Raw genomic sequence first — 9284 nt, forward strand, 5'->3', positions numbered from 1 at the left:
ATGGGGTGCCGCTGCTGCCGGTAGGTGGGCTAAAAAGCGGGGGCGATGGCAGGGGAGGGGGAGGAGGAGGCGGAGAGGGAAGAAAGTGGCGAGTGGGGAAAAGCGAGGAGAGTGATGTGCTCGCTGTGCTGTGCTGTGCTGTGCTGAGAGAGAGGGAGAGAGAGAGCGAGAGTCCGGGGGAGTGATGGCAGCAGAGAATTACACGTCAACTAATACATCCTCCTGCAATAAGAAAAATAGTACGTCATGAACAGACTTGCTGCAGTGCTAGTTTCTCATCAAGTTCTGCTTACTTTTTCTTAAGAAAAATATCGTCCTGTACATCATGATTTTTTCACAGTGGCGAAAACGAAGAGGAAAAACTTTGAGAAAAACTAATGCAAGGCACCCGCCGCATCAGGGGCAAAGTATGATGTCAAAATAAAAAGAAATTATTTTCTTGGCAAACTCGAAGGCTCGACCCATCTTCATTTTAAATATGAGAGATGGTGGGTATTTACGCTATTTGTATTCACATCATAAACATTTATGTCGTCGAATTGCTCATTGACGTAAGCGACGGCGATCATTTATTGAATACATACCTTTTTATGCAACCTTTTGACCCAAAGATGCTAACATTTTTGTCGTCAAATTGTTCATTTACATAAGCGACAATGATCATTTATTGGATTATACATTTTGTGAAACTTTTTGACGCAAAGACGCTAAGATTTTCGTCGTCAAATTGCTCATTTACATAGCGACAATGATCACTTATTGGAATATACATTTTGTGCAACCTTTTTGACCCAAGGCACTAGAGGATGACCGTCGTGAACTTGTGAGTGAACCGGTGACGCCCTCACACTCTGGGCTTGCACGTAAGACATTGTGCTTCAGTGTCATGACTTGGCGGATCACCTCGCTGCCTCGAATTGTGAGTACTACAATGGTGATATTTTCACAATCTCCAATCGTTACCTGCGAAGACTACAATTGTACTACGACACCTAACCATGAGTAACTTCATGCATGGTATATTTGAGTGATGATCTCCGTCTCTACATGTTGTAAAATATCACCAATGGAAAAGATCGTGAGGAATATTTGCCAGTTGTACCTTTAAGGCCCTGTTTGTTTAAGCTTTTGCTTCAGCTTTTACAGCTTTTTCACTTTGGCCTAAAAGTCATAAAAGCTTCTAAGTAGGTGCTTTTGAAGCTTTTTTGGCTTTTGATGAATCAATATAATCTATTTGAGCTCCAAAAGCCATAAAAGCTCCAAAAACACCTATTTAGGAGTTTTTATGGTTTTTTAGCCAAAGTGGAAAATCTGCAAAAAACAGAAGCAAAAGCCCAAACAAACAGGGCCTTAAAGGAAAAAACCAAAGTTCTGATCCATTAGCACTCGGCCGTGTTCCACCGAGAGGAACAAGCTGGACCAGTACCAGATATTTAAGTACCCTCTCACTACCACTCGGTCGTACACCATCGAGAGAAACAAGCCGGACCAGTACCAGATCCTCAAGTACCCTCTTACTACCGAGTCGACCATGCCCACGGGAGGAACAAGCTTGACCAGTACCAGATCCTCAAGTACCCTCTGACCATCGAGTCAGCAATGAACAAGATAGAGGGCAACAACACACTGATCTACTTTCATTTGGCTAACTTCCAAGTCAGTAATGAAGAATCCTACCTACTGTCTGAACAATACGTGAGTGTTGCCGAGCGCCCCGAGTGCCAAGGGACAGTTCTAAAGACCGCTATCAATTGCCCGCAATTGATAACCGTCTCGGGGACTACACCCAGTGGGTGCACTCAGCGTGCCCCCACCGAAAAGTGACTCGTGTCAAGCTAAAAAATGGCAAACAACCACAGGGCAAAACTGCTACAGTTCTAAGACTACCACCGACTGCATCCAGTCAGCAGTAGCCTCGGGGACTACACCCAGTGGGTGCAATCAGCGTGCCCCACTGGATCGTGATCACTCGGAAACGCTCTGGCAAGATCCCGAATGAAAGCGACAAAAGAAGAATAAGTCCAAAGACTCATGTCGACTGATTCCAGTCAACAGGAGCCTCAGGGACTACACCCAGTGGATGCACTCAGCGTGCCCCCACTGGAATATGAACACCCAGTGGGTGTGCCCTATTAATGACCCACAAGTATAGGGGATCAATTGTAGCTCTTTTCGATAAGTAAGAGTGTCGAACCCAACGAGGAGCAGAAGGAAATGAGAAGTAGTTTTCAGTAAGGTAATGTCTGCAAGTGCTGAAATTGTAAGTAGCAGAGCAGTTTGATAGCAAGATAATTTGTAACAAGCAAGTAACGATAGTAATAACAAAAGTGCAGCAAGGTAGCCCAATCCTTTTGAGGCAAAGGACAGGCCAAAACGGTCTCTTATGATAAGCAAAGCGTTCTTGAGGGTACATGGAAATTTCATCTAGTCACTTTCATCATGTTGGTTCGATTTGTGTTTGCTACTTTGATAATTTGATATGTGGGTGGACCAATGCTTAGGTGTTGTTCTTACTTCAACAAACCTCCTACTTATGATTAACCCTCCCGCAAGCATCCACAACTACAAGAAAAGTATTAAGAATAAATTCTAACCATAGCATTAAACTTTTGGATCCAATCGGTCCCTTACGGAATAGCGCATAAACTAGGGTTTAAGTTTCTGTCACTCTCGCAACCCATCATCTAATTGCTACTCCATAATGCATTCCCTTAGGCCCAAATATGGTGAAGTGTCATGTAGTCGACATTCACATGACACCACTAAGGGAATCACAACATACATACTATCAAAATATCGAACACATATCAAATTCACATGATTACTTGCAACATGATTTCTCCAGTGACCTCGAGAACAAAGGTAACTACTCACAAATGCTAAACATGCTCATGAAGAGAGGGGTATTAAATAGCATATTGGATCTGAACATATAATCTTCCACCAAATAAACCATATAGTAATCAACTACAAGATGTAATCAACACTACTAGCCACCCACAAGTATCAACCTATAGTTCCGGTAACAAGATTGAACACAAGAGATGAACTAGGGTTTGAGAGGAGATGGTGTTGTTGAAGATGTTGATGGAGATTGCCCTCCCCAAGATGGGAGAGTTGTTGGTGATGATGATGACGATGATTTCCCCCTCTGGTAGGGAAGTTTCCCCGGCGAAATCGCTCTGCCGGAGGGCAAAAGTGCTCCTGCCCAAGTTTCGCCTCGAGGCGGCGGCGCTTCATCCTGAAAGTTCTCCCCTTATTTTTTCTAGGTCAAATGACTTATATACCAAAAGATGGGCACCGGAGGTGGGCCGGGGAGGGCACAACCCACAAGGGCGCGCCTGGGCTGCCTGGGCACCCAGGTGGGTTGTGCCCACTTGGTGGGCCCCCTCTGGTAGTTATTTGCTCCAATAATTCTTAAATAATCCATAAAAAACCCCATGAAGTTTCAGCTTGTTTGGAGTTGTGCAGAATAGATGGCCTGACGTAGCTTTTCCAGGTCCAGATTTCCAGCTGCCAGAATTCTCCCTCTTGGTGTGTGCCTTGCAAATTATGAGAGAAAAGGCATTAGAATTACTCCAAAAAGCATTATTATGGATAAAATATATTATAAATAACAGTAAAAAAACATGATGCAAAATGGACGTATCAACTCACCCAAGCTTATACTTCGCTTGTCCTCAAGCGAAAACCGAAATCAAAAACATGTCCACATGCTTTGAGAGAGAGGTGTCGATAAAAACAAAATAAGAACATAGAAACATCATGTTAATTATTATAACAACAAATTAAACATAGGACTTTTATCATAGAACTTTTATCATATACTTCTCATGAATAAGTAATAGTTCATCACACAATCGAAGTATAACGCAAAAACTCTATTAGAAACCAACAAACTATGTTCTCACTCAACTTTGCAACTACAATTCATCATCTTTTCAGGAAGAGTCACGTGTCAGAGCCTTTAGGAAAGTCCACATACTCAACCATCATATAGTCTTCTATGATTGCTAACACTCACCTCGTACCCATGAGCAAAACATTTCAACCGGACACATAGAAAGATAGGGGCTTATGGTTTCGCCTCCCAACATACTCACCTCAAGGGTGATGTCAACAATAATAACTCATGCGGCCCATATTCAACTGGACATATGTGCCTAGATCTTTCCTCACCATATGATGCTTGCCAAATGAGAAAAATAAAAGGAATAGAGAGAAAAACTTTGACTCTTGCATAAAAGTAAATACATAAAAGTCAAATATAGGCCCTTCGTAGAGGGAAGCGGAGGTTGCCATGCGCTTATTTGTTTGTATGCTCAATCCCTTAGTGCAAAAGAACATCACGTTACATTGCCCATTGTGATGGCGACCTTTATTATGCAGTCTGTCACTTTTATTCTTCACCATCACAAGTTCGTGCAACACTCAATTTTCTCTTACACTAAATGATCTCACACTTTTAGAAGCAATTTTATTGCCTTTTTGCACCGATGATAACTTACTTGAGGGATCTTGGTCAATCCCTAGGTAGGTGTCGTGGGTTTGTCACGGCAGATGTCCTTGTGAAAGGACTTAGTCATGGAGCCATCACAACGGGTTAGCTTAAAGGGGTTAAACCGGACAAGGGGACACGGGGAGTTTATACTAGTTCGGCCCCTTCGTTAAAGGTAAAGGCCTACATCTAGTTGTGATTGGTATTGCTGGGGTTTCGAAGGCCAGGGAGCGAATCCGCTTTTTCTGGTTCTCGAGTTGTTGTATGTTGTCCCTCAACCGCTGTCGGGTCGTCCCTTTATATACATAGGTTGACGCCCGCCGGTTTACAGAGTCCCGAAGCCGGAACATAAATGTGTCCGGTTCGGTCTCTATCCTTCCTATCTTACAATGCAAGTTACATAACAAGGTCGGTTTACATCTACATGCCTTAACTCGCCTCTGGGCCTTGGGCCTTCATAAAGCACCATCATTCTTATGCCTTCATGGGCTTCTAATCTTCATAAGGTTAATCCGGCTACCCCTGGCCGGTTTACGTCCAGTAGTAATATCCCCAACATTAGGCCCTAGATTGGCTTGAACTTGTTCATGTCAATCTTCAATACTTAGAAAAATTCCTCCTTTGCATCTTCACCTTGATTTTGTAAACCGTCGTGACGTCATACTCCAGGATTATGATAAACTGTCCTGACGTCATCTATCCGTTGAGGCTGAAGATTCTCTTCATTAATACATATCCAGTCATCGAGGCGACATCATTATTAACTATCCATTTTTGAGCTCCTCAATTCCCGCACTTGTCGCTTTATTGCTTCGCCTTATAAATAGGGCCATGGGTCTTTATTATTTCCCCCTTTGTCTCCTTCGCTTCTTCCTCCTCGCGACCTCTCTGCCCCTGAGCGCCGCCGCCGTGACCGAGCTTCTCCTCTGCCTCGACAAAGGTCGCTGCATCAACCTGACCGTTATCAGAAAACTGCGGCGTTCCTTAGTTACTTCAACAATCACTGTAAGTCTTTTTCTTTCCCCCCTTGTAGATCTATCTAGGGTTTCCTTGTTCTTCGCGGTTCTCTAAAGTTCATCAGTGTTTCGGTGCTGTTCTTCCTTGTTCCTCCTTAGTCTATAGATGGACACTTCATGCTTGACGTATCTCTTGCCGTGGCTAATCTTTTGTTACCACCATAAACCCTTATGCGCCAAAAAACTGATCTAGTCCTTCATAAACTGTTTCGGGTCCTACTCTTATTAGGTCAGAATATTTTTGCCTTTCTGTCTTCGGTAGATCCAAAATTCCCATGTGATCCTGTGAAACTTGTTTTTCCTTACTTAGCCCTTTTCGCCTTAGATCTGTATCCTCTATAGGCGGTTTACCTTTGCAAAAACAATCTATCTCATACCATTAGTCCCCTAGTAAACCGGCAAACCTTCTTTATGTTGATTACAATAGTCCGGTTTAACAACACATTTATGCCCTTGATATGACCTTGCCATTCACTATTGTATTTGTCTCCGGTTTATGCAATTTCACATACCTATATATCTTTATTCCACTGCATCTTGTATACCACCGTGAATGATTTGTAAACCGGCATTTCTTTTCCAGCTTTTTGTTTCACAATGGCCAAACAGTTTGCCGCTTGCAATTGGGCTCGTTCCCGGGTCACCGAGGAACAGTTGAACGGGATGGTCAGCATTGGCACTTTGCCTAAGAAAACTGAAATCCGATGGCGAGTTCCAGGAACAGAAAATCCTCCAACCCCAAGGCAGGGCAAGGTTGTGGTCTTTGTCGACCACATAGGCCGTGGTTTCAAACCGTCAGGGGCAAAGTTCTACCGAGATGTGCTTGCCAGTTTCCAACTCCATCCTCAGGATATCGGACCCAACTCGGTGTCCAATCTATGCAACTTCCAGGTCTTCTGTGAAGTGTATTTACAAGAAGAACCGACTGGTGAACTGTTCCGGGACTTCTTTCATCTGAACCGGCGCACAGAATTTATAAATGGTCCCAACACTGAACTTGGTGGTGTTTCTATTCAAAAACGGAAGGAAGTTGAATTCCCTCATGCCAAACTGCACAACCATCCTAAGGAATGGAACCAGACTTGGTTTTACTGCAGAGATACTTCTCCTGAAGATGAAAATCCCCTTCCAGGCTATCGTGATCACCGGCTTTCCAACACCCATCCAATGCCGCAACGCTTAAGTTATGCAGAACGGGCCAAGTATGCCCCTCAACTTGCCAAGCTCCGGGCTTTTATGGCCAATGGTTTAACAAGCGTCGATTTCGTGCGCTGTTGGATATCTTGGAGCATCTTGCCGCTAAGCCGGCGCCCCGGTTTAATGTGTGAGTACACCGGTGATGTTGAAGACCCTCAACGCCATATCAACATTCAGGTGACCGATGAAGAGGTCACTAAAAGCGTAAAGAAAATTTTGAATGAATCGAAATCAGTCTGTAGTCAAACCGGCTTAAACCCCTTCTATACCAAGAACAACCCGCCTGCTGTAAGCACTATACTTCCTTTTCATCTTTGATGTCTTTAACTTGTTTCAACTTGTAATCCTTCTTCTGTTTATGTATGAATAGGGTGATGATCCCTTCTGGAAATGGAAATCCGTAGATAAAGTAGTGAAGACAACCGGGGATAAAGCGGCCAAGCCATCTCGTCCCAAAACCATAGCCGTCAAGCGAACCTCAAAGCGGAAAACGGCTGACCGGATCAACTTGGAACTTGATGACGATGCTGATGATCCGAAAGTTGAGGTAGAACTTGACTCACTTGGCTCCCTTTTCATGCACCTCATTAACAATGATGTTTATCAGGAGGACGTAGAAGGCAGCCAAGCTGATGATGTAGAGGTAATTACCCTTTCCTCTGGTTCAGACTCTATGCCAACACAAAAAACCCGTCAAGCAGTCCGGAAAGTAAGCTTTTCTCATCCTCTTGCTTACTTGGACCCAACATTTATTTTGAAGACACAGCAGCATGAAGCTCGTCGGACAACCCGGCACAGTGGCCAACAGGTCACTTCGGCCGGTTTACCTGATACCCCGGCTCGGAAGCACCGGTCTGAGGTCTCTTCCACTTCTGACCATTCTTATCCCAAGGCAGGTTATTTCAGACAACCTCTTAATCCGTCCGATTCAAATTATCAGGTGACACCTCCCTCATCCTCTGGTGAGTCGACAGCAACCCAGCTCCCTCCTCTAAAAACTGTTGCTGGGTAAGTTTTCAAACTCTTTCTTCCAATGCATTACAAATCTTGAATAAGATGCTAACCCTCTTTTAATTTATTTGCAGAGCCAAAGCCAGACCCAACAAGAAAGCTCGGGTCAACAATCCGTCAGAAGACCAGGCAGTTTTTGAAGAAGAGCAGAGAGGTGAACCGGACCAAACTCGTGAACCGGAGGGTCCTCATCCTGAAACCACCGCTGATGAACCGCCCCTTCAAGATCGGAATACTGATGAACCACCAGAAGCTGACCCTGCCGTGCCTGACACTGAACCGGCAGCTCCAAACCGGGCTAGTCCAATGAGAGATACTGAAACTCCGTCATCACCCGCAAAAACCACTGAAGGCCAAGGAGATGATGTTATTGTTACTGGTATGGGCCACAGCTCTCCCGGCCATCCCGTAATTTTGGCCCAACATAGTGCCAAAGAAGAGCGTGCTGCTAGGGAGAAGGGCAAATGGAGTACTGACTTAGCCCATCTCAACGCTGAAGAGCTTCACTCCGGCTTCTTAAACCGTCTGCACTCAAACCGTGACTATGAAGCCGGTTTGGTGAATTTGATGAAGGAACACTATGAGGTATTTTGATCTCCCTTTACTTCTTAATTCCAAAGTTGAAATACCAGCCCAAGTAGCCCCCAAGGGCCATTTTATGATATTAATCATGAACCCAGTCTTTGTAATACTTTAAGTCTTTCCCACTGACCCTCAAAATGTTAGGCCCTTAGTGAAAACCAAGGCCGATACTTTACCAATGTAATGATATAGCTTTCCTCCACGTAGCCCCCAAAGGCCGGTTTAGCTTTACAAGGTAATCCGGGTTTTAATCCATACATCCATTTTGAACAGATGTACATTAGCCCCCAAGTGTCAAGGATAATGCTTGCATTGTTCTGGAGACTTTGTAAAAGATGTAGTGAATCAGCGCAAATAGTCATTAGCCCCCAAGTACGAAGTGCATAACTTGTTATACGCTTTGTACTTTAGAAAATATATATCCTGTTGTTTGACATTTCTTCCTTGTTGTAGGCCAAACTAAGCAATAGAGATGCCCAGACTGCTGATTTGCAAGAGAATGTGAAGTCCCAACAAGCAGAAGCCGCGAAAGCTAAAGAGGAGCTGACCAAAGCCTTGGCAGCGATGGAAAAGTTGAAAGAGTCTTTTAATAAAGATCGTGTTGATTGGGAAACCGAGAAAACCAGTTTAACCAAAAGAGCTGAAGACACTGAAGCGGCCCTGAAACCAGTTGTGGATGAACTAACTGGGTTGAAACGGCAAATAAACGCCATGACTTCCGCTATCTTTGGTAAGTATCTCTTTATGTAGTTTGTCCAATTCATGAAACCTTATCATTGACCAGAACGCTGATTTTGAACCGTAACAGGCACTCGTATTGCTCATCTAGGCACAGATATGCGGATGAAGCTTAAAGCGGCTTATACCCTTATTGAACAGCTGTACTCTGGGTCCCAGCATGCGGTTTGTACTGTGGCTTACAATAAACTGGCGCCATCACTGATAAAGGAAACTCTTGAGAAGCTGGCCATGTTACCATC

The sequence above is a fragment of the Triticum dicoccoides genome, chromosome 4A (genome assembly GCF_002162155.2).
Source record: "Triticum dicoccoides isolate Atlit2015 ecotype Zavitan chromosome 4A, WEW_v2.0, whole genome shotgun sequence".
NCBI classification, from domain to species: domain Eukaryota; kingdom Viridiplantae; phylum Streptophyta; class Magnoliopsida; order Poales; family Poaceae; genus Triticum; species Triticum dicoccoides.